The sequence below is a fragment of the Octodon degus genome, unplaced genomic scaffold, assembly GCF_000260255.1.
Source record: "Octodon degus isolate 3935 unplaced genomic scaffold, OctDeg1.0 scaffold00008, whole genome shotgun sequence".
NCBI lineage: Eukaryota > Metazoa > Chordata > Mammalia > Rodentia > Octodontidae > Octodon > Octodon degus.
The window spans coordinates 18,902,540-18,916,787 of record NW_004524584.1 but is presented as its reverse complement, the minus strand read 5'-3'; the positions used below and the strand labels follow the sequence as shown (position 1 = coordinate 18,916,787).

The 14,248-nt window shown below is 53.5% G+C and overlaps 1 pseudogene; it reads left to right on the top strand.

Annotated features, from left to right (window-relative positions):
• Positions 1 to 6,587: 6,587 nt before the first annotated feature.
• LOC101563053 lies at positions 6,588 to 6,980 on the top strand (annotated as a pseudogene).
• The last annotated feature ends 7,268 nt before the right edge of the window (positions 6,981 to 14,248 follow it).

The following is a 14,248-nucleotide window of genomic DNA, read 5'->3' as shown; positions in this document are numbered from 1 at the left end:
TATATATATATATATCGCACACACACGCGCACACACACACACAGAGTCAGAGGGCAGAGCCAGGAAGGTCCCCTGAGAAGTGCTGAGGCTGGGGCCTGGGAATTGGGGTGTCTGCTTCCATCCTTGCAGGCCCTCAGCAGCAGCAGGTGGGGGACCATCAGCCAGTGGCCCCGAGGAGGTGAGGAAAGCGCATGTGCACCATGGCCTGGTATCAGTGCTGCAGGGCAGGCCTGGCCATGAGACCTGCCAGGCCAGGCTGAGATGGAGGCAGCTGATGGAGTGCCTGCCTGGTGGGAAGAGTTGCAGGAGGTGACGAGAGCAGAGTCAAGGTCACGGGCAGAGGACCCTGTTCCAGAACCCCTGCCCCAGCAGTGACCTATGGTTTGAGTCTGGTGGGTGGGCTTTGGACTGCTGAGATTCCAATACTCAGTTCTAGTACCAGGAAATGACAGTCCAAAGGATCAGAACTAGAATCCAATTAGAGGTGCCCAGGCCAGTGGTGCCCACCTGTAATCCAAGCACTTGAGGGGCTGGGACAGGAGGTCAATGAGGCTCGTGGTGAGCCTGGGCAACCTATGCAGTGTGGTGTGGTGTTGCAGCAGTGTGCTGCCTCCTCCTGCAAGTGCCTGGGTCAGGAAATCTTGGGGTGCTGGCCCAGCAAAGAGTGTCCCAGCAGGGAGTGGAAACCCCCTGCCCTCTGTGTGCAGCCAGCAGACAAGCCCTCCAGACTCCAGGGGGACAGTGGCACCCGTGACAGAAGCCCTCCTGCAGCTGGCTGTGGCTAGGAACAACTTGCGCCTAACGTTCCCAGGGTTCTGCCCCCTGAGTCCTTGTGCCTCTCCTCTACCCAACATTTCCAGCACACCCTCCTGAGGTCTGCAGCCTGGCCAGTCCTGAGCACCTGCTCTGAGGAAGCCCCACTTCCTGGAATCTGGGGGGTCTCTCTGGGAAGTGGGTGCTCGTAAGCATCACCTGCTTCCCATGGAGCTTGCCCAACACCTTGGGGGTCCCTGCAGGAGCTGGAGGTAAACTCTCTGGCACCTGTCTGCAGGGTGCACCCTGTTCCTGCCCCAGGGAGCCAGTTGCCTCTGCCTCCCACCTGCCACTCTCGGCCTTTGCAGGCGGCAGTTCCTGGCTTCCGCCTGGCTCTGATTAACCTGTACAATGTGTTCCTCTTAATGTGGTGCTGTTTTCTCATCCTCCTACTCCACCAACTGGAAAACAGCACATAGCCCGAGGCCGCCCGAATGATGCCAGTGTCAAACGCTGAGAAACATATTTGTTTTGAGTCCTCTAAGGACGAATGGTAGACATGTAAAAATGTTTCCCTGCCTTTCTTTCAGGGAATACTTAGTTTAGAATTAACTTCTGTCAGAGAAACACAATTTTCCGCATGCAGTGTAGATGACTTCCCGCCGTTTCTATTTTGCAGGGGAAAATACCACACTGTGTTTGACACATGTGATTACAAGTTTACAGAATCTACTTACGCTTCTGCTGCTATTATGGTTTCTATTTAGGAAAACTACTCATTAGAACTAAAAAGAAGCCTTCTCTCAGGAAAAACAAATGAATGCGGGGAGTTAGTTATTCTAGCTGCCCCGGGCTCTTGGACGGCACTGACCCCAACCCCAAGGCCAGTCGCTGGCCAGGGCCAAACGTCAGTTTCCTCTGGGAGGACACACACAGGCCACATGTCTCAGACACAGTATATGCACACACACTGCCTCGTCAGGGACAAAGACTCACTGAGGACAGACCCATGCTGACAGATGTCGGTCTTCAGCGTAGCTGCTCTGTAGGCCGGTACCCGCGGTCACTGCAGCCTGCGATCACCCAGCAGCAGCCAGCTTTCCTGCCAAGGAAGCTGCTCAGGTAGACATATCCTGGACACCATGTCTTCTAGCCCACTGGCACCCAGGCCTCATCTTTGCCATCCAACAAGGAGGGGATGCAGGTAGCTGTGAGAGCAAAGCCAGTGTCACAGCTCTTGCTTTCTGGTGACAAGGGGAGAGGAGGGTCAGATCCTCGACTGTCCACCATTTAGACCACAAAACAGGCACCCAGTCTTTAGTCGACACCTGGTGCCACCCAGCCCAGTGAGATGACTTCTAGAGCTGCCCTCAAGACCCATGCCTGGGTTATGTCCTTTTTCATTTGTCTGTGCCAGCTGCTGTGTGACAGAGCTCCACAGCCTGGGTGACTTAAATAATGGACATCTGTGTCATGCAGTGCTAGAGGCTGGAGTCCAAGGTCATTTTAGTCACCATTCTATTCTAAGAAAAAAAATACTTGATGAGCACAACTGAAAGGAGGAGCAGTTTGTTTTTGGCTCGTGATTTCAGAGGGTGCAGTCCATGGTTATTGGTTCTAAATCAGAAACATCATAGTGAAAGGATGATGGAGGGAGGAAACACTTTGTGGTGGCCTAGAAACAAAAAGGCAAGGAAACAAGCCCAGAGGAGGAGGCAGGGTCCAGATGCAGGGCCCACCCAGAGGTGTGCTTTACTCATCCTCTCAGCATCTCTCAAACCAATCAACTTGGTGGCCAAGAATAATCATTCCACGGTTCATCCTTTGTCAAGTGACACCCAAATCTGCCTCCCCAAATCCATACTTGACCTCTAAAGACAATAACAACTTCATAATCCTACCTAAGATAATGCAATTATACTGTTTACCACCTATCATGCATGATTTCTTCCTTGGGAGTCTCAGTTCTAATGCAAAACAAATTCTTAGCTGTGAGTCCCTTTTAAACTCAAACAGCAAGTTGCATGTTCCCAGTGTACAATGGCACACAGGGTAAACAAAAGGGAGAGATGGGAATAGAAAAGAACTAGACCCCAGCAAGACCCAAAACCAGCAGGGCAAACACTGACTCGTGTAGTCCTCCTTCCAGCATCCAGGGCTCATGCTGGTGAGATGTGAGCTCCAAAGGACTTTGTTGGCCCTGCCGCTAGGGTCTTGCAGGTCACAAACCACATTGCCTCTCACCTGGGCTGGAGACATCCACTGCCTGGACCTTTCCTTGGCAGATGTCCCACATCCTGACACCTCTAATGTCCATGGGTCTCTAGTGTACCTTTGACCTCCCAGAGCTTTCTGCATTGAGCTCTCAGGAGCACCTGGCAGGAATTCCAAGTCTGGGACACATAGTTTGGCCTCCCAAGTCTTCTTTTGAATCTCCATGAAAGCCTGTGACTCTTTAATGTTTGTATTCTGCATGGCTGCAAAACCAGTTGTCACAAGGATAATCCCAAGAAGTGCTCCCACCCCATGCAGTAATTGGCCCCCCTTGGCCTGTTGTTGTAGCAGCCTTTTGGGTGCTGGAAGGCTGACCTTAGGGAGGAGAGTCTGGAGCTGGGAGCAGGACCCCTTGGTGCTCTCTTCTCAAAGGAAAATCTTTCGTATGACCTTACATTTGCACACCCCTGAGCCCCTGGTGGGTGGGACTGTCCAACTCCAGCAACGCCCTCAGGCTTTTTTTCTGCGTTTCAGCATAAAGCACGTGGTTTCTTCTTAAGGGTGCTAGTCTCTTTAGCAACCACAACTTCTTTGGCCCTGATTTACATGTAGTGCTTTTCTGGCCAAAGCACAAGCTTCTCAAATCTTTGCCTCTGCTTCTTGCTCCTTATTTTCACTGTTCACATGGCTAAATGCAGCCAACAGTACTCATGCCACCCACTGAATGCTGTGCTGTCTTGAAATTCCCTCCACCAGATAAACTATTCCATCACTTTTAAACTCAGCCCACCACTGGATCTCAGGCCCTGGCAGGCTAGACCCAAGTTCTCTGCCAAAGTGTGACGCAAGTGGCCTCTAGTCCAGTTCTCAGTACAGTCCCAGCTTCCATCCAAAATTACAAGCTCCGTCCTCTGTCTGTCAGCATTCCGATCTGAGCTCTGACAGTCACCCATCAGGCCCTGTTCGCCGGGCTGCAGGCCTTGCCTGGCATCCCCAGCTCCTCCTGCAGACCCCTTCCACCTGCTGCTGAGGTGCAGCCAGACACAGCTGCCATATTAATCACACCTGTTTCCATTTGGTCTCCTTGACTTCCACTTTGATTCTCACTTGTGTCTTCCTGCTCCTGCTACATGCTCTTGTGGTACTCGGGTGGAGATGCTACCCGGGCACCTTTTGCTTCCTGTCAGGACTTTCTCCTTTTCCTCAGCTTCCCACCTGCCTCTGGTGAATTATCAGTTATGCTTCCTGACCTTTCCCGACTTTACCACTCACCATCTGAGTTCTGAACCTCTGGTCTTGCCTATACTCCACAGGCACATGTAGCCTGGTTAGAACCCGTGACACACTTTCACTTGCTTTGGGGGTTGGGGGATTTCTTCTGCTGAAATGTCTACATTCCCACATGGACTCTGGGCTCACAGTAACCTGAGTAGATAGACGAAGCTTTGTGTGGTTACTTGGCACTGGGTCCACGACCAGCAGGGGAGGTGGACAGGGCTGCATGGTGCTCCATGTCCAGTGGCGAAGCCCATGATCACCTTGCTGCACTGAGCTCAGGGTCTCCAGTCTGTGGCATCTCGGGGGCTTCTCTGGCTTCTTTGGGGACATTGAGGCTTGAGAGCTGAAGTCACAGCACCCCTCTTCCACCTGGGGCCCCTGAGCCCCACCTTGTCCAAGGCGTTATTGTCTGCCCCCATTCACCTGGAAGACTGCAAGCTCCCTCCTGGCCTTGAGCTCCTTCCTGCTAGCTCCTACAGCCCTAGCCCTGGTCCAGAACACTCCCTGTGGACTCATGCTGTGGACACAGGACAGATGAGCAGGAGGTCGTTGCCAGGCATACACACAGCATGGCCCCGTGGCTCCACAAGGAACTCCGGACCAGAGACGTCCCTATCCTGATCCTGAGCCGGGCCTGTGGCTGAGCCCCACTTTGCTGACAGAGCGGCTGCCTCCCAACCTGTAGACTGTGCCTCAGGGACTGCTTCTGTCTCCCACTGCGCCCGAGAGTCACAGTCCACTCAGAGCTCATGACAGCAGTGCCCACAAGTGACACTTCAACATGATACTGTTGCTCCATGGTGTAAGAAGAGCCTGCAGTTCTGGGCCAGGTCTGATGGGCTCATTCCTGTGAGGGGAGATGGTAAGAAAACACCAAGGTGGCCACTGTCCCACATTCTCCCATCCTCTGCCGGGTATTGCGGGGTGGGACTGCACCCTGCTTTGCAGACAAGAGAGTGGACATCAATAACAATAGGTGTGGGTGGTACCCATTAGCAGGCTTGCAGCCTGGATGGGCTGAAAGGGCAAGAAGAAGGAAGACTCGCTTCTGAGCTCAGTCTTCACCTTCACCTTGGCTGTCATCTCCTGGCTTCCAGCGCAGACTCTCAGCCTCCAGATCCTGACTTGCACACAGGCTACCGTGAGGTCCCAGTTGTTGACCCTTGACCTTTGGTGGAATTCAGGTGAGTTAAAGTCAACCATTTTAGTGTGAGCCACTTGGTGGCCTTTAGCACACATACATGTGCTTCAGAACACTGTCGTCACTCCAAGGGGACACCCCAGCCAGGGAGCCCCTCACCTCCCCTCTCTCTGCCCAGGCAATGCCTTCAGCCAGGACCTGCTCAGGGGGCTCCGTGTAAGAAAAGCCCTAGAGGAAGTGGACCTCCGCTCTTCTGTCTCCCTCAGGCTACCACAAGGCAGCGAGGGCCATGCACCACATCCCAGAAGCACCCCTCACTCCATACGGGTGGTACAGCTCCACGCTTTGCACTTTCTCCCATCCAAGCACTGGCCAGGTTGGACCCTGATTAGTTTCAGAGGTCAGACGAGGTCACTTGGGTGCATCTGGGCAGCAGACAATTTTGCTACTTTCTAATAAGCGGATCTGCATCTCTTTCACCCCCAAACAAAATAACATCTTCTCCAAGCTGAGGTGCGTGCCTGCTTTCTGCTTCAGAAATGAGCCATGGTCAGCACCTGGCCTCCCAGCATTTTGATCAACACAGTGAGTCCTACCTGGACTCGGAGCCCACCGTGAACAGGACTAGATCCCCACTTGAGAGCCCTCCAGCTTCAGCCAGAATTCATGTGCTACTTAAGTTGTACTTCCTTCATGTGGATATATCAATCATTTATGAGTCTAGCAACCTGACAGGTTTCATTAAGAACTGGCCTCCATAGGGCTAGACAAATAGCTCAGCGGATTAAAGCTCCTGCAAGCAGGTGCTGGGGCCAGGGGTTCAATCCCCGGGCCTGCCGTGCTGGCCCCGCCCCCAGAGCGCGCTGAGACAGCAATTGAGACTGGGCATGGTGGTGCGTGCCTGTAATCCCAGCTCTTGAGAGGCAGTAAACAGGCGGATCACTATGAGTCCAATCTAGTAATAAGACCCTGAACACCCTGTAGACCCTTCCCTGAGGGTCTACACTCTCAGGGAAGAAATACACTTCTCAGAAGAAGAAATACAAATGGCAAGTAAATATATGAAAAAAGTTCAACATCACTGGTCATTCAAGAGATGCAAATTAAGCCTCTAACTGGGACTCCGAGCCGGGCTCTCTGGCCAAGGCGCTTCTCCAAGAAGGCCATCCCAGCAGCGCTCCACCTGCCGGAGAGAAGGAAGATGAGCGAGTCACGCTCCAAGCCCAGCCGGCCCCTGGCTTCCAAGCAGGAAAAGGATGCCCTGAGAAGCAAGGCTGGGGCAGGCCACGCAAGCAACCTCCCGTGAGTCCGAAGGAACCCAGGGAAGCACCAACACCTAAGCGACCTCGAGGCCGCCCGAAGGGGAGCAAAAGCAAGGGTGCTGCCAAGATCGGAAAGCTACCACGGCACCAGGGAGGAAACCACGCGGCAGACCTAAAACCTGGAGCACGAGGAAGAGGAGGGCACCTAGCAGGAGTCCTCAGAAGAGGAACAGTGCCCCGCGCAGTGCCCCTCCCCCCAGGAGGAGCGACTTCCTCCCGGGAGGACAGCTTGGCCCCGCCCCACACTAGAGCACACCAGCGTGGCGGCCTGAGGTCAGTGCAGTCCTTGCCCGTGCACACTTGACCTCCTGGACAAGGCTAACATCTGCTTAGGCGCTCTCCCTACCCCTGCACCCACTGCCTCGGGGTCACTGCTCTGGGACCTTCCATTCTTCCCTGTTCCCTCTGGTTTCCCCTCTAGGGGCCTGAGAGGGCTTCCCTGGCCTTAAGGGGTCCTTGCTCCATCTCACGCTTGCCACGCCCCATCCCACTGTGCTGGCAGCAGCCAGGTGGCCAGTGGGAGAGACTCAGCGCCCCCAAATGCCCCAGCCAGTCTTATCCAATAGGGCTCACCCCCCTGTTCCTTCCCAGCCTTCCTAGTCAGTCCCCAGGCTGGACACCTCCTGGGGTACAGGAAGGAGCGAGAGCCAGAGGCCCTGCCCTCTGCCACACCCTGGAGAGCAGCTGGCCCTCACCTGCTCAGGTGAAGCCCTGGTCCCTTCTGGCAGCTGCCTAAGGCGAGGCTTGTGCCCACCTTCCTGCTTTCACTGCAGCTGCTGACCCTGGGAGGGCACCAACCCCAAGCCTGCCCCCTGCTCCCCACCCTCGGCTCCCCTCCCCCAAGGTTCTGGTTCCATCTTTTCCTCTGTTCACAAACTACCTCTGGACAGTTGTGTTGGGTTTTTGTTCAGTATTTCACTCTTAGACATTTGTCATTGCTGTTCCTGTCGGCACCAGATGTTCATCCTCACTGCCTCCTGTTCTGCCCTGCACCCTCCCCAAGTTGGGGTGGGGGTGCCCAGGCTGGGTGCAGAGCACCTCGTCCCAGGGAAGGTGGACACTCCCGCAGTGAGGAGGGGCCATACCGACTATGGAAGAGTATAGGGGCCACTAGGTCCCCCTGTTCTGTTGGGGAGGGTGGCCATTATTTGTCCTTGCCTGGGGCTCCCCCTCTGGTTTCCTATTTGCTGTTACTTGAATAAAAAAATATCCTTTTCTGGAAGAAAAAAGAAAAAAGAAAAGAAATGCAAATTAAAACGATACTGACTCAGCGGACTAAGTCCCTGCTTTGACAAGCACAGGGACCAGGATTCAATCTCCCATGCATGCCCTGCTGGCTTCGCTCCCCTGGGGGCACTGAGCCAAGTCTGGGCGTGGTGACAGACACCTGTAATCCCAGCACTGGGAAGGCTGAAAACAGGAGGATCACTAGGGGTCTGAGCTGCATAGTAAGACCCTGTACCAAATACATAAATTAAAAAAAACAAAACAAAACACTGACATTCCATCTCACCCCAGAAAGAATGGCTAATATGAAGAAATCAACCAATAACAAATGCTGCAGAGGCTGTGGAGAAAAAAAAGAACCCTTCTCCACTGTTGGTGGGACTAAGACTGGTACAACCACTGTGGAGATCAGTGTGGAGATTCCTTAAAAAATTAGCATTGGAGATTCCACTCAAACCAGCTATTCCCCTCTTGGTTGTTTTTCCTGAACTGAAAACCTCATACCACAGCAATATATGTGCACCCAGGTTTATAGCAGCTCAATTCGTCATAGCTAAATCCTAGAAACAACCCAGATGCCCATCAGCTGAAGAATGGATAAGGAAGATGTGGTATTTTTACACAATGGAGTATTATTCAGCTATAAAACAGGATAAATTTGAATCTTTTGTCAGTAAATGGATGCAACTAGAGAACATTAGGTGAACTCTTTAGTAAAATAAATCAGACCCACTTGTGCAAACGTCGTATTGTGTCCTTAGTGTGAGAACCCGAAAGAGAAAATAGAATCGGAAGGGTGCAGCAGACGCTGGTAAAAGGGAAGGCACTTACTCAAAAGGAAAGAGTTACTGAGCTGAGGAGAAGGACAGGAGAGGGAAGGACAGGAGAGGAAGTGGGAGAAAGAGATTTATCTCTGTGTAAGCACGATGGTTTGAACACCTGTACTGTGCATTTCTGCTGGTCTATGGAAAGGAGCAAGTAACACTTCCTTTGTTTTGTCTCCTTATTTCAATTGTTTGTACATTTTCTCTTCATAATTTCTTATAAATTTCTTTCTTTTTTTCTTTCCAATTTTGCATGCATATATCTGGTAATATGAATAACTGGTTGGAAGACAACACTATGTATTATGACAAAGACTGTGAAATTCATATTACTCTGTTAAGTGAAATTCTGTATCACTTGTAATTTTTTTCTGTCTTAATACTATTTTGTACTCTTTTAAAAATTAAAAAATAATTTTTAAAAATGGCCTCCAGCTCCCAGAGGATCATTTGCTTTTTCCCCCAAAGGCTCTGTTGTCCCTGGCGTGGTCGGGAGGGGAGGGGGCTGGGTGCCCAGATCTCTGTGTGGCTTCTGCTCCCTTCTGTGCTGGCGTGCTGGGCAGCAGCAGAGGCCTGGTTTCCCCTCCTCACACAGCACTGTGCCGACCAACAGTGGCCACTTCTGGGAGCGCTCCTGTGGTGGCATCTCTGGGACAGTCGTGGGGCGTGGTGGATCCCCCTGCCCTGGGCTTGCAGACCTGGTGGGGAACCCAGATGATGCTCCACCCACTCCTCCCAGTCCACCCTTACTTGTCCCTAATCTCATTTGGTGGAGGCGAGCTGGCAGGGGAAAACCCCTGATTTCCCCCATCTCATGGCTAGAAGGGCCCTGAAGGTTCTAGCCCCACCCCACCCCTGAGGCCAGCTGTGACATTCAGGCTTCTGTGGGGCACTTGCCAATTCAACAGTAGGACTCTGGAGCCTCACCAAGTTGACCCACAAAATCCCTGTTATAAGAACTCTGATAAAAGGCAGATATAGCCCACATCTGGACCTCCAGCAGCCATGTTGTAGCTAGGATGGATAAAAACTGAGGCGAAGGCTGAGCAGAGAGCAAGGGTCTGTCTTGTGCTTGCACATCCAATCCTCCCAGCACATTATGTCCCCTTGGTGTGTCTGAGCCAAAAAATGACACCACTAAAACCGCAGAGCAGGCGCACCCTTCCGTCAGGTGACCTTTCAGGTGCAGCTTTTCCTCCCAGCCACTGTGTCCAGCTGAGGGTCCCTCGTGGATGGGGAGGAGCTGGGATTGAGTCCCCACCCCTGCCTGGAGCCTCCATGTGGGAGGGGGTGTGGATGACGGGTTCCGCTAGCTGATGCTGGCACACAGGAAGAGTCCACACATGTCCCTAGGTCAGGAAGGAGGGGGCGGCGACACTGTGCAGGCACCCTTGTTCACGCCTGTACCCTCTGGGCGCCCTGCCTGGGGGTGCCAGCTCCATTCACTAGTAAATGTGTATGTGCTCTTTCTGCAGTGAGGAGCCACACCAGGGCCGACCTGGCTTGAACACAAGTGCAGTAGCTGGCTGTGTGCTGCTCTCTAGGAAAGGGGCACCTTCTGTCAGGATGGCAAATTCATAGCACATTTTCCTCCAAGCCAAGCAGTGGCTCCAGCCACAGCGTCTATTCAGTGGACCTAGACTGCCCTCTATGGACACTGGGCTCCTGGCCGCTTGGCCCCACCTCTTCTTCCAGTGAGATAGGCAGCAGCGCGTGAACCCAGAGACATGAATGTGAACGTCTATGTGGCTGGCCTGTGGCCGGAAGGGGCATCAACCTCTCCTGTCCCCCAGCCATGGTGCCTGTGGGGCCACATTGACTGTCTGCTCCTATCAGAGCCGGTGGCAGAGATGTGGACTCTGCTGAGCCTGCCAGGGCCCTGCTCTCCCAACCCCACGGGGACTTCAGGCTCACAGAGTGCTGGGATTCAGGCTCCCAGGGGACAGCAGAAAGAGGCTGCTCCCCTTGCTGGTGCCACATGGAGAAGACCCCACAGCAGTAGCTGTGAGGACACTGGAGGAGGGCCCAGCTGCGGCACCACAGTGCGAGACGCAAGAGGCCGAGATGCCGGGTGCTCCCTCCACACATCCAATTCAAGTTTCTACCTGGAGCAGGAAGGAAACGCTGGAGCCAGAGGGATCTGCAGTGCTCGCCCTCAGCGGTCTCCTCCTGGGTGAGTACTGAGAACAGCGGAAAGAACTCGTGCTGAAGTCACAAGCCAGCAGGCTCTCACAAAGGCTGTGTTACTGGGCTGACAGCCAACGTGCTGGTCAGAGGTGGGGTCACAGGGCATGGCCGGAGGGGCCAGCTTTGTATCAGTGGCACCTGCTCAGTGGGAAGGGGCTTGCAACACTGTTTCAGAAGAGCTTCTTTGGGCACTGCAGCTCTGGGGGTTAGTGACACTGTCACCTAGTATGAGCAAGGTGCCTTCCCTCCAAGAAGCTGAACCGTGGAGGTGGGGACCACTCCCACCTATCTGGTCCCCAGAATAGGACGGGAGAGGCTGGCACTTTGTAGAGGCTGGACCTGTCCCACATAGCCCAGGAGAGACACAGATTGCAGTGCGTTCAGGCTCCATTCCTCTCCAAGATGGCTGGGAATGACCCTGGCCTCGCCCTCAGCCCCCAGTCCAGTGCAGCCCGGTCTAGCTCAACCCTGGGGGTTGGGGACATTGTCGACAGTGCTGTAGGGCTGGCTCCCCATGCCTGGAGGTGCAGACACTATGAGAGCCCCTGTGGTTCCACAGCCCCAGGTAAGGGCACCAGTCAAGGACCTCTGGCTGGCAGGACGACTGACACAGAAGAGACTCCCAGGGCTGCTTCAAGAATTTGCTGCTTTCTGTACCCTGCCCCATCTGCAGCCTGGTGTCCCTGATGGTTGGTGACCATAGGCCTAGAGGGGCCAAGCATGGAGGTGGCTGAGCTGCAGGATGTGTGCCAAGGGCTCTTGGCCTAGACATGGCTGCCATGGACCATGCCCTTGCCTGGAAGCCAGCAGGCGGCAGTGGGCAGAAGATGTGGCAGCTCTGAGAGATGGTGGAGACAGGCTGCCAACAGGGTGACCCAAGAGTCTGCAGCTGTGTTGTAGATGGTGAGACCCTGGGGGCAGAGGACAGCCATGCACAGCCCTGGAGACTTTGAGTTGTGGGAACCTCAGGGGCAGTGGAGGGTGGGCCCAAGGCCTATGCACTGGTCAGCTTGGACCACGAACCTTGGCTGCCCCCCATGAGCTAACTGGATAGTGGGCAGAGCTGCCTGGTGTGGCCTGGCTTCCCAGGGATGGAAGACCAGCCCGAGTCTCTCTACAGCTCAGCTCTCCCTGCAACCAGATGAGTGGGCAGTCACCACCCACTCCTCAGTAAGGTTCAATCCTCTGTATGCGCCTCACTGTCATATAGCTGTCCCCTCCAATCTCCCAGTGTGGGTTTCAAAGTTTAGGTGCCCAAGGGCCTTACATAATCCTAGCACTCCGGAGGCCAAGGCAGGAGGATCGCTGATGTTCAAGGCCAGCCTGAACTATGCAGTGAGAGTCCATCTCACAGAAACAAACAGAACAAACTGCCACACTTGAACCTTCTCCGGTTGTTTCCCCACCCCCAACAGAACCTTTGCGTGTGAACGCTCATAGCACCACACTGTGCAGACGGTCCTTGCAGTGTTTCTGGCTGAGGCCTGGAGAATCTCAGGAGGGATGCACTGGACACTGGCAGCAGGGATGGGGTTTGGCTGCGGGATACACGTGAAGCCTCAGCTTCTCCAGCTGCTGCGTCCTGACGGCATCTCCACAGAGGACGAGCTGTCAAATGCTTACTGTCAAGTTGCTGGAAATTATGTTTTCTCCCGGGTTTTGTCACCAGCTTGATACATAATTAGGTTCTTTTGTTTTTGCTTGTTTTCAATTTCCAAGTTCGTGGTTTCCTTTTTTGGCTTTAATTTCATTCTTTGTTTGCACAAAACATAAATGATTGCAAAGCAGCCTCTGCAAGAGCAGCCTCTCCGCGCCAGACCAGCCTCTGTGACCTTCACTGACTGCTCTGACCTCTAGAGTGCCTCCTGCAGACGTGAGGGAACATACTTACATCTATGCATGCACAGTCCTAACTCGGGCCACCTTGCCTGGAATAGGGCGGTCCTGAGTGGCCACACCACCTTGCTCACACATCTCAGTCTGCACAGGTGTGAGCTGCATGCAGGGGCTCGGCAGGTGCTCCAGCTGGCAGATGAGACTCTGGTCTTTCCACGTGGCACTAGTGTGTGGCAGCTCAGTGGCTTGGTGACAACTGGCCCAGGAGGGTCGGGCAGTCACTGGCCACCTTTGATGGCCATTAAGGTTTGTGTGTAGTTGTCCCCTCAAAGCCTCATGCAGGCATTGAGGTGCAGTTCTAGAGTTTGTGATTAATTCATGACCTGAGACTGGGATTATGGGTGTGAGCGCTACACCACCCTGGGGCAGACAGCTAGCTTGGAGGCAATACAAGGCAAGAAGAGAGGCGTGCCTCTGCCGCTGCTACTGCTGCTCCTCCCTTTATGCCTTTGCTCTTTGCTGTTTTCTTCCACCATGAACTGCTGCCCACTGCCATGTGGCGTTCTGCCTTGGAGCCAGCCAAATATGGACTGAACCCTCCACTAACTGTGAGCTAAATAAACCTTTCCTTCCTTCATTTTGGGTGTCGGGTATTTTGTCCCAGTAACAGAAAAGTAACCAAGACAGTGGCCCAGGTTCAAACCCAAACATGTCCAGCTGGGAAGGGCGGTGACACAGACACTTGGGGACATGGGTAGGGGTACTGCAGACTCCTGCTGCACCCAGCTCTTTTCTTTCTCCACACCATACAAACTGAGCCTCTCACAGGTACATCCTCCCTGCCCCTTTTCATAATAGCACAGACTTTCAGAAGTGGTCACTAATTGCGCTGCATATTTTAAAACAGATTTTAAACCATGGAGCCAGGCGTGATGCATACCCATAGTATCAACATTCTAGGAGGCTGAGGGAGGAGGATCACAACTTTGAGGCCAGCGGGGCAACTTAGTTACAAATAAGCTGGGGATGTAGCTCAGCATCAAGGCCCTAGGTTCATTCTCAGTATTAAAAAAAAAAAAAAAAAAAAAAAAAAAAAAAAAAAAAAAAAAAAAAAAAACAGAACTGAATAAAACTGGGGTTGTTGGCTAAGGGGAAAAGCATGCACCATCTTATCCCCCCTCGAGGAACATGATGGACACGCGGCTCCTTCGAAGCAGCCGGTTCTCCCGCAGGCAAACACTCTAGTGTGAGAACCATCTATGCTGAGGCCTGCAACAGAGGCAGTAGATGCGGTCACCCAGTATTCATCCTGGGGTGTGTGTACCACTGGCCCCTTGACAGCTGATGGTGGTCACAGCCTCTCAGGCCATCCAAGTGGCCTTCCTGGAGAGAGGGCCCAGGTGGGAGCCTGCTGTGTCCTGACAGCGTGGTCTCTGGGTAGTGAGGATTCTTAAGTACTACTCTGG